Below are 12522 nucleotides of genomic sequence, written 5' to 3' on the forward strand. Positions count from 1 at the left end.
AAATGTGCAATCAGCAGACAAGCAAGTAATCATAATAAAAGTCTGACGTGGCTAAATCATATATTTTGGGCGTCGGAATTAATTTAATTACACTACACCCAGTAGACGAGCTCTGAACTTGCCCTTTGGAGATACGCTATCGCTATAGTTTTATAGTTGTTCTGTTGAAACTTCTCACATCTTTATGATTATAGCGGATCTCCCTTCTACTTAAATTTAAATATCCTAGCTTTATTTATTCACCCACTTAATCTATCTTGCTTTCTTAATTTTCAAAACAAAAACCAGAAAATCATGAATTTCAATCGAAATTTTAATTTGTGAGTTCCAGAATATTGTTTCTAAATTATTATGCAAAAGGAATCTAAATATAAATTTTTAAAGTTTCTAGCTCTTTTCTGTTGTGCCAATGATTTTTACAGAAAAACGTCCAAATTTCTAAAGTGGTTACAGTTATTGAACTGATATTCAACACACTGATTTAGTATTACTCCTGATATGCTAGAAACGTTTCAGGTTATTAACTTAAATACATTTTCACATACACAAATTCAAAGAAAATAACACAGTTATTCATGATACATAAACAGATAATTACATCTTAGTAGTCTTTTCTAAACCTGAAAGAAAATTTCACAAATCATGACAATTTCATTTTTACAAATGTGGTTGTAGCCGCTTTGGCTGGTGTTCTACACTTCCATTCACAAGGATACAGGAGGGGAAGTTGCTATGGTCTACGTCCTTCACACTCACTCTTGATTACATGGGGAAAGGGGAGGAGTTACTGTGAGTTGTGTCCAAGTCACTCCACACTTTCACACAGCTACTAGGCTGCCATTATCTGGTTTGTCCTGTAGAACATACAAAAAGAGTGCCTCAGACTCTGTTCACTTAATCTCTAAGGGTGGTTCACAATGAAATGGAAATATATACATTTTATCTTTCAATATGTTACTGGAACAAAGTTAACAGAACTTTTTCAGTTTTACTCTTATGGTTACTTAACTGTCATAAAATCGATAAACAAATGGCTCAAAACGCCGTTAGTCAAATACTAGAGAAAATTTATGCTCAAGGCATACAATCATAAATGCTATTTAATTTCAATTCATTATTTCTGAGCCGGAACACTGAACGAATGCTCGGTACATTCCTGACAAATCTGTTTTTTATTTACTTAGCTGACTCATCTTCGATTACCTTAATCTTAGAGATAGTATGAGTATATTTGATTAGTAGTTGTATTCTCTGCTTCTTTGTACATTTGAGTAACTTGTGGTAATAGTACAGTTTCTGAGTGTTCAAAACACACTACGTTTAGCTGACTACTAAATCCACTAATTGGTCCTCTGCTGCTGTGTCAGTTCCACATCTGCAATTATGTACTTGCTTCATCGAAGTGTATTTATGCTGAGCTATAAATAATGTTTCACGTCTGCCATTATGTTACTCAATTATGTTGCTACTGTATATACTTATATAACACTCACTGTATTACCGTTTAACGCATAGGATAGCACATTTATTTCATATCTATAGTGTATTGCAGCTGATCAGTTTGCTCACGTGGCAGTCCATTTCCACTCGATCAGACGCTGAAACCACAGTAGTCTCTCTTGACCTACCACTAAAGTGCATTAAGTAATTATCGATGAGCGTAATGCTAAATTCCTTAAACTTATAGGACACCATGAGCTGCTCTCTCTCATCTAACATAAGGCTACCTATGGACGCATTCACGCCTCCAACTCATAACCTCAACACGTGTAAGGTGTGCCCTGTCACACACTACACCAAATAATGGCCAGCTCCAACCTTATAAATACTTCAGGGACGAGTCCTTCACGTCTCAACCACAAACACTACTCAATTCTATTACACTGCCATTCCTTGCTACACAAGGTGAGTTCATTCTTACAACTTACCTGCATATTTTTCATAACACTAAGCAATCTCTTTTACTATTAATTAGTTATCTCTACAGCATAAAATAGGTTTCACTGCCACAACAGATGCTGCTTGTACATGAATTTGTATATCTCTTTAAATTACAGTTGGTTGACCATTTCCAATAAAACAAATACTTTGTACTTACAATATTACCACGGTTCTATACATACTTGTTACTCAAATACATTTGTATCTTAATTATATCATACTTCTGTTTATGTCAATGTTAGGTTTGTCACATTAGGTATTTTCTTCACTACTCGGTGGATAGAACGGTTACAGAACTCATGGCCTGATAGCCATGACAGAGAATTTTTGTATTGCAAAGAAGGAGTCGAACCTTTGGTGGATAGGAAAGATGAAGATAGTGAGATCCGAAATGGGAAAGGAGATCTCCCACAGCTGGGACTGCACAGCTGCCACACTGTGTAGAGGTTACAGAACAACCGCCTCCCTACAGAATTCATTAGTTTCTGAAAATTTTCGTATTGGAAAGAAGAGGTCGAAATTTTTGTTGATAGGGAAGATGAAGAATGATGAGACCTGAAAAGGAAAGATTTCACACAGCTGGGACTGCACAGCTGCCACACTGTGTAGATATTACAGAACAACCTCCTCCATACAGATTTCATTCACCACCTATGAACTTCTTTAGGTCGATCACGTTCCTGAGACCTAATATCTTTTTACTTATAGGGTACTCTAGCCTATATGCATTGGCATGTGGTTTCCCTATTATCCTCAAAGGTCCTTGGTATACGAACATGAATTTCTTTGTTTCTGCATTTATTTTCTTTGATTTTTCCTTGGTTTTGACAAGGACTAACTGACCTATTTCAAAACTAGTGGGTACAGCTTTTGCGTGATGATGCTTCTTCCTTTCCAATGCTCTTTTCCTTATATTTGCCCTAGCCTTTAACTTCTTCTCGTCTGTGGATATTTGCGTTAGAATAGGGAATTCTACCATATCTGCAATCACATTGTGCGGTTCTTGACCAAACATCAATTTGCAAGGCGCAAAACCAGTTGCATCATGCCTTAAGTTGTTAATTACATTCTCAAAATACTTCATGTTCTCTGCTCAACTTGAGTGTTTCCGAGCACAATAAGTCCTGCAAGGCCTATTCAATTCTCTCATAATACGTTCACTCATATTTCCTTAGGGGGAAATGCGCAGATATTTTCAGATGTTTCACTCCGGCCTTATCCAGACATACTTTAAATCTATCACAGGTAAATTGAGGCCCATTGTCATACAGCAAATTCTTCGGAACGCCAACGTTCACGAAGAAATCTTTTTCTACCAACGTTTTTGCATTTGCTCTTTTAATTGGGTATAGCTTAACATATTTACTAAATTCATCCACAACAACAAAAACATGGGTGCACCCACCTCTCTAAGCAGGAAGAGGGCCAAGCAAATCACAAGCCAGTAATTCTAGCGTTTCAGTTGGCTCTACTGAATGCATATCCCCTTGTATTCTGGTGTTAGCGGCACGGACTTTCTGGCACACTACACAAGATGCTAGACGCTTGGCAACACGGCGGTACATGTTGTCAAACACCACTTCTGTTTTAATTTTGCAATGCACTTCTTTGCCCCATAGTGCCCATACCTCAGGTGTACATAGTCGATTAGTAAGTCTACATGTTGTGAGGGAAAGCACAGCTTCCACTCAGAAATACCTACATTTTTCCTCCTAAACAGAATACCTTTATGCAGACAGTAGTATTGCGAAACCTTATGATAGTTCGCATCTCCCAAATAGCTATTTACTAATTTCAGTTGGTCATCTGCATTCTGCTCACGTCTCAAGTTCTTAATCACCCTCTTTAATGCACTTTCTTCCGTTACTTCGTGCAACGCAAACATTCGTACTTCACTTAGGTCTGTCGTTGTAATTCCTGCGTCATCACAGAGCTCCGCACATCTAGATAACCCATCAGCTACCAAATTATCTTTCCCTTGAATATATCTAACCTCAAGGTCAAAGTGCTGGAGATACAATGACCATCTTACCAAACGAGCATTTCTCAACTTACAGGTCTTTAAAAAGGTCAACGCCTTATGGTCACTATACACAATTATCTTGTGATCTGCTCAAATTTCTGTACCCCAAATACAATTGCCAACGCTTCCAGTTCTGAGATGCCACAATTCCTCTCTGCTTCCTGTAAAGATCGACTTGCGAAAGCTTTAGTCTTGTGCACTCCTTGTTCTCTATTTCTACTTGGAACACCTCCACAGCTATACCATAGCCCCTAGCATCAACAGACATACAGAATGGTTTTTCAAAATCAGGATGATGTAAAATAGGACTTTTAATTAAAAGATTGTTTAAGCACCTCGAACGCCTGTTGGCATTCTGCTGTCCAAACCCAAGGGGTATTCTTTTTCAGCAGGAAGTGAAGACAGGGTGCATTAAAAGCTTGATCACTAACAAAACGCCTAAAGAAGTCGAAAATACCGAACATCGATCGCAACTGCTTCTTGTTTCTAGGAACCTCAAATTTTTCTATGACTGCTAGCTTGCCTGAGTCACTTATCATATATCCCAAGAAACCTATTTCCTCTTTAACGCACTCTGTTTTTTCAATCTTTAGTTTCATGCCACCTCTCTCAATAGCCTCTAACACTTCCTCTAATAAAACTATGTGTTCTTCCCAGGTAGGAGTTGCTATTAACAGATCATCTACGTAGACTGTCATTTTATTACTTAAGGCTGGTCCTAAAACATGGCACATCACACGTACGAAGGCACAAACAGAGATATTGAGTCCGAAAGGTACCACATGGTATTGGTAACAAACTCCTTCGTACAAGAAAGCTGTGTACTTCCTTGAACTTTACGCCAGTGGTAAATTCCAATATCCACACGTGATGTCCATAGATGTTATAATTTTACTCCCCAGAACTTTTGCAATAACTCGTCCACGTTCTGCGGTCTATCACTTTCCCTAACCACTATTTCATTCAACCAACGAGCGTCCAAGACCAATCTGACACTCCCGTCTCTCTTTGGTACAACAACAAGCGGATTATTGTACTCACTGACCGCTTTTTCAATCACACCCCACTCTAGCATTCTCTGTATCTCCTTTCGAACCGCCTCCTTCCTAGCTACATGTATTTGGTATGGCTTCCTGAAAAGCACTTGGCCAGGTTTCACCTTTAATTAACATTCATAACCTTTCACCACGCCAAGTAGATTTGAAAATACCTTATGATGCCTTTTTAAAACCTGTCTCAGATCTTCCTTCGCATTAGCTGAAATTTTATCGATTTCCTGCAATTTAGCTTCTATTTTGTTCAAAATAATTGCTTCTCCTTCTTCTGTGTTTAGCTTACTTCTACTACGAATAACACCTTCGTCCCAATATCTATTTTTCAGAACTCGTATAGGCAGCTCCGAAGTTTCTAGTTACTACATGTTTATCAATAAAAGGTACCGTAATTACTCCGGTTATCGGCAAGTCCATTTTTAACTGGCTTCTTTCAAAGTCCACAACACTCTGATATTTTGACAAGAAATCTATGCCAATTAAAACCTCAATACTGAGATTATTTACAATTAAGCATGGATGATCAATTAAATTACCATTAATGTTAAGGGGAAGCAAAGCTTCCTGTTTTACCGTTTTTGACACCTTGCCAGTAGCACCAATGATTCTTAGTCCTGATACCCTCATTACTGTAAGCTTGTCTTTACCAGGTAATGCATCAAAGAAGGACTGAGATATCGCACTCACCTCACTTCCACTGTCTAAGAGACAACGTACATTGATACCCAACATATTCAGTATTATTAGAGGGTATCTTATTCTAGTTTGTACAGGTGGTTCCTCAAACTCATTCAATAGTTCCTTTTGGATTTGTCTCCAACTAAAGTGATCGACATCTGTCTTCATTACATTTAGGTTAAAGTGTGTAGGGGTTTCCTGAATTACATTTTCAGCTGCGTTTCCCAGTCGGTCTATTAATTTCAAATCGAAACACCGCACCACTTCATTACATTTAGTTTGCTGAACATGACCCAAATTACTGTAGTCTGAGCGATTCTGCGTCTCCAGACCGGGCATAACACTAGTTACAGCTAAACCACTTTCATTATTATCGTCGGGTTCCTTCTCAAGTGACAACTGGTCACAGCTACTGGGTTCATCGAGCCCTCACTTACCTCCTGTCCTAAATCTATTCATCTATCAACATCCTGCATAGGCACTTTAGATAAGAGCACATCATCCTCATCGTAAATATAAGCAAGAATTTCTTCTGCTTCTTCACCTGACAATTCAGTATTTTGTAGCTCTTCCTTACCATCACACTGCTGCGCCTTCTCTTTCTCTTCACACTTAGAAAGCGTCTCTAACACGGTATCTATTAAATGTTGTGAGTGATCTAATATTTGTGCTGTATCCTTAGATGCTACCGACCCATCATCCACATGTTCAGTCTGAGTAATCTGATCTGTCCTACCAATTACTGTACTTACTGGCTTAGAAAAAGTAACCGCCTGGTGAGTGCATGTGTTCTCATAGACGGGAACTAGTTTTCCTGCCTCTGCCTCCTATTGTTTCCTTTATTTCCATTATAGTTAATTGGCTCAGCTTTGCTTTCCGCACTGTTGCTTACCTGCATAATTTTATTCGGAACAAAATTACTATCATTTGAATGCCATTGTTCGTTCTGATAATTATTTCTCCAATTCCTACCTCTCTTAGGATTGCGAAAACCTACTGTTCTGATGTTTACATTGCTATTCTGCTCGTTCATAAAATTACTACTAGTGTTATTAGTATTTCTTTTATTACGTGATTGCTCTTCATTGGCAGCCACACGCTCTACACGTTCCAAATATTCAATGAAACGATCCAGATTGTCTCTAGGGGCAGATATGATTCTAGTTTGCCAATACCATGACAGTCTGGATTCAAGACCTAGTATTATCATTTCAGGTTTTAGCTTTTCGCATCCATGACCTAGCAAACTCTTTAATAGATTCCTTACCTACATTGAAGCGTTTTCCACTCCGAAATTCTCTCAACACTTCATTTTGCTTATTACTAGACCAATACTCATTAATGAAAGCTGTTTTAAATTCCGCTAATGTCTTACACCTCAACATAACATCAGATGACCAACGCATGGCGTCGCCTCCTAAATGGCTTCTAATAAATGAGATTTTCGCTCGTTCAGACCAAGTTGGTGGAATCACAATTTTAAAATCGATCCAGAAATCTAGCGGGTAGATATTTTTATCTGGTTTGAACCGCAAGAACTTCCGACACCCGATAAAAGCGGCGTTTGCAGGTACAACTTGTTGCACACTACCATTACCAGAAGTTACTGAAGCTACTTTACTCTCAGTGTTAGCAATGTTAGTACTAATATTTTCTACTCTCATTTGAACATTATTTACTCTTTGCACAATATGAGTAGTATCAGTTTTGATTGCATCTACTTCCGCTTGACATATGTTTACTTTTATATTAACATCTTTAAACCTATCTGAGCACAGTTCAGATTCCGCCTCGATCTTTTGTGTTAACTTGTGCTCCAGCTTCGCATCTTCCATTTGGAAGTCTTTTCGAACCTCAGCAACTTCGGATTTTACTGTTTTATACATCTCAGATAACTGTTGAGCAACCTTTTTCTTAATACCCTCATGATTGTAATCAATTTTATAATTCAAACTGTCCAGATCCTCTTTCAACTTATTGGAACCAGTCTTGAAGGAAGTTTCTAATTCAGCTTTATTGGATTCTAATTTATTGCCCATTGCCTCAAACCGTTTATTAAAATTGTTTTGGCTGGCCACAATCTCATACTTTAATTCAGCATTACTGTTTTGGACATCAGTTATTTCAGACTTTAATTCACCTGTCATTTTAGCATTACTGGTAGCTATTGCTTGTAATATAACATTTAAATCAATAGCCCCAGTATCTTTGGGTTGCTCACTAGCTGGCTTTTTATCACACTCAGGTGAGGAAAAACTAGCTCCAGCACCAGAATCATCAAAAGTAAGTGAAACTTCTGATTGATCAGTCATATCTAACTTCTCCTGTTTAAACATTACCACCTCTGATGACTATTTCATTTTTAATTCATCAGAGAAGCTATCATCCAATAAATTAACAGTTTCTGATTTCTGATTTACTACAGGGGTCTGTATTATTGAATCATTGCCCCTTTTCACACAACTGTCAGGAGACAAAACTTCACATTTCACTTTAACATTACTATTTTCATGCATATTTATACTTGAACCGTTCTCTGGATTTACAGTTCCCTCAACAGACATAGGTTCTGATTTAAGTTTAACCTCGGTTTCTTCTGGTAGTTCCATCGCCGACAGTCTTTTAGTGCAGGTTAGTAAAAGGTTTAATAGCTTTTCACTTAATTTACTTCCTTCTACACGACGTATGGCGTTGCCGGCGCGCCTGGGGGTGGCAAAGGTCCCGAGTTAGAGTCTCGATCGGGCACACAGTTTCAATCTGCCAGGAAGTTTCATATCAGCGCACGCTCCGCTGCAGAGTGAAAATCGTATTCTGGAAACATCCCCCAGGCTGTGGCTAAGCCATGTCTCCACAGTATCCTTTCTTTCAGGAGTGCTAGTTGTGCAAGGTTCGCAGGAGAGCTTCTGTAAAGTTTGGAAGGTAGGAGACGGATACTGGCAGAACTAAAGCTGTGAGTACCGGGCGTGAGTCGTGCTTCGGTAGCTCAGATGGTAGAGCACTTGCCCCCGAAAGACAAAGGTCCCAAGTTCGAGTCTCGGTCGGGCACACAGCTTTAATCTGCCAGGAAGTTTCATATCAGCGCACACTCCGCTGCAGAGTGAAAATCTCATTCTGAAGGTAGATCATTAAAGCCTGATTAAATCCGCTCACCCGACTAGCTGCTGGGCTAGTACTGCACCACTTAAAGTTATCGAATAAATCATTGCTTCCTTTGCTGATGGCCAATGAAGCTCTCAATTTAAATGTGCAATCAGCACACAAGTAAGTAATCATAATAAAAGTCTGATGTGGCTAAATCAAATATTTTGGTCGAGGGAATTAATTTAATTACACTACATGCAGTAGACGAGCTCTGAACTTGCCCTTTGGAAATACGCTATCGCTATAGTTTTATAGTTGTTCTGTTGAAACTTCTCACATCTTTATGATTATAGCGGATCTCCCTTCTACTTAAATTTAAATATCCTAGCTTTATTTATTCACCTACTTAATCTATCTTGCTTTCTTAATTTTTAAGACAAAAACCAGAAAATCATGAATTTCAACCAAAATTATAATTTGTGAGATCCAGAATACTGTTTCTAAATTATTATGCAAAAGGAATCTAAATATAATTTTTTAAAGTTTCTAGCTCTTTTCTGTTGCGCCAATGATTTTTACGGAAAAACATCCAAATTTCTAAAGTGGTTACAGTTATTGAACTGATATTCAACACATATTGATTTAGTATTACTCCTGACATGCTAGAAACGTTTCAGGTTATTTACTAGATTTGTAAAGTATTATGCAACATTTATGGCGTCAGAGCTAGTTACAGCGGACTGGCTGGCACACAATGGAAAGACTGATGTGAATTTTATACGGCGTGAGTAGGCTGCTTCACTACAACGTGGCAAGGCAAAAAAAAAAAATTACCTTTGAGGAGTGACACTCAAATTCAATGCATTTGTTTGGATCCTTGGCCCATTAGTATGAAAAGTAGCTTCGTCGCTAAGAATTAAACGATCAACATTGCCTTCCCCAGCCTTATTTAATTGTTGCAACTGCAAACAAAACTCAAAGCGCTTTTCTTTGTCGTCGTTATTGAGCTTCTGTACTAGCTCTAATTTCAATGGTTTCATAGGAAGCTTCTGCCGCAGGACTATTCACACTGTCATTGGAGCCATTTCGAGTTCACAGGATGCACGACGCACCGATTCCTTTGGACTCTTTATGAATGTCTCTCGTACACGCTCCACATTCACTTTAGCCACACTGGGACGTCCGCTTGTCTTCCCGGGCACAAGGAACCTGTCGTAACGAATATTGTTTTGCCAGAGGTAAACAGCATTTCTTGTTTGTGGCTTGTTATCGTACCTGGTTCTAAACATTCGTTGAACAGCTGTAGCACACTGGTTTTCATCGAGCTCCTACACACAGAAAGCTCGCTCCGCACCAAAACTCGCCATGTTTGCGACTAGCGCTGACTATCGGCAAATTACCAAACTATGTTGTGGCCGTGCACATGGAAAAAAATCTTTCAGGGTTTCTCTTCAAAATGACATATAATAAATAATAGATACTGTTTCCAGACATTATGTACACCCTGTACTCTATACTCTATAAGTGATTCGGAACAAACTTTATTAAAACGACAAGAACTTAATATGTACTAACCGCATATTAATAATTGCTCATTGACTTCAGGTAAGTAAATTTTTACTTGATATAATCCCAAAATTGCCATCGAACATACTTTTCTAAACAAATTTACTCTGAATGGCTAAAGGGGCTAAGTCCACTAAACAAGTTTTCTAATATTTCTACCTCTAGTATTAAATATACTGTTACGTCTTGGCACAATTCTGTGCAAAACTGTTTGTGCGATTCAGATTGGAATCCCAGCATACAGTCAGTTCCTCAAGAACTTGTACCCCACAATTTTAAATGTAGCGTCCTCAGCGATATATCTGGTAGTTGTCTCGAATCTGTAATGAAAACGTTCTTGTACAGTGATAGATAAACAGTGTGAGAGTTGAATGTTTTGTTTTTGTCTGTTGCAGTTTAAAATGGGTGCAAAATATATGAAACGTTACGAGGCATTGTTCCTTGTATATCATCCAAAGGGACCAAAGCTTGCATGTGGAGCTGCTGCCACATTTTTTAGGAAGCCAAAGACATTCGTTGCGAAGTGGGTCAACCGATATTTAGAGGTTGGAAAAGTGGATGATTTAGCTGACAGAGGGCTAAAGTGCTAAGCTACAACCGAAAATGGCGGTGATTGTAGTAACCATTCGGTAACTGTGCAGTTAGTAAAAACAGGTATTATCATGTAAACATTTCTAATAGTGTCTTTTATTTCATACAGACAACGGCGTACGCTTTCTTGCAGAACTGACTGCACTTCCACGGTGTCTTTTCGTTACTGGAGACAATCCTGTTGCCCCAGTGACTTTAGTTAAAATGGTCGTTTTGGAATCTTCACTTCGCCAACTTTTTTCAAAACTCTTATTGTTTTCCATACCTCTGTTACAACGTATGTCTTTTTATATCGGAATTATCCCACACAAGGTTGTTCTAATGCTTGAGGCAGAACTTATACTAATCTTAGTTGTGTTAATTCCATAAAATAATTGCCTGCCACGAGAACAACTTTAGATGGTTGCTTATTACTAGCTATTACTATAGTGTACGTTACATCGTCAGAAACGAAATTCCTTTACCGCTTTGTTCACACTTTCTTTTAAGGTTACACGTTTTTCTTTTACTCCCCTTTGCTAAATTATTCATATTATTTTCGCTATTGATTATACCGCTAATGATGACGTACATGAGAACGGCAACAGAGGCAGAAGTAAGCGGAAGTATATCGTCTATGTCCAGTGTAACCAAGTCGTGCAACATATTCTGCACTTTCCCCATTTAACAAGAACACGTGATAAGAGTTATCCCCCATGCAATCTACTGGCCTTCATACAACCTACATCAGCTACAGTTGAAGATAACTCTTTTAGTACGCAAAAGCGCTTTTAACATGCCACCAAACGAAGAAAAAAACATTCAATGGAGACATACCACGTTAGTCTAGTGCGATATTAATATACTGAGAGGGCGAATAAAACTCGAAGAATGACCGGTACTCCAGCACCAACCAAGCAGCGCTGCTGCACAGCGGTAGCTGTCACCAGTGGTCAGAGGGGTACTGTTGCTGGTAGATTACCAGTTATTCTACGTGTCCCCCTTAGCACATATCGATAAAATCAATATCGTTAGACTACTCTGGGTCGCTATATAGAATGCGCACGTAAAATTCCGCTCTAAAAATCACTTCGTTTGTAACGGGAATGATACCAACGCTTTCCGCTGGCAGTTGGTGTCGCTTGGAAGTCGTGATCAGCAGCGGTTACTTGTGGTGCCTCCAGCTGCACATTGCCGTAATGAAATCGGAAATACCTGACAAAACACCAGTGAAAATGCACCTGGTCTCTAAGGAGACCATCGGATGATCGGGACAAAAGCAATATCTTGCAGTCCCAAACCTTCTCGGCTGTGGTATGCGTGTGCGACGATTATGATAAATACGCCGATTAATTTCAGTCCCGATAATTTGCCCGATATTGGACATGACACTATTGCACGGGATGCAGTAGACACCCGCCTGTTCCATGAAATGTGCTGCCGTTTAATGTCTGGTTCCGTAAACTCTATCTTGCCATTGTCTGAAGCCTTACATTGTCTACAGATTTCTTACATGTATGGAACCTTCTTTCCATTGCTGTTGGAGAAGTCTTGTTTCACACTGTCTCCAACTCCTCGTCTAGTTTACGCCACGAGAGTAAAACACGACGA

This window comes from Schistocerca gregaria, chromosome 8, assembly GCF_023897955.1.
Source record: "Schistocerca gregaria isolate iqSchGreg1 chromosome 8, iqSchGreg1.2, whole genome shotgun sequence".
NCBI classification, from domain to species: Eukaryota; Metazoa; Arthropoda; class Insecta; order Orthoptera; family Acrididae; genus Schistocerca; species Schistocerca gregaria.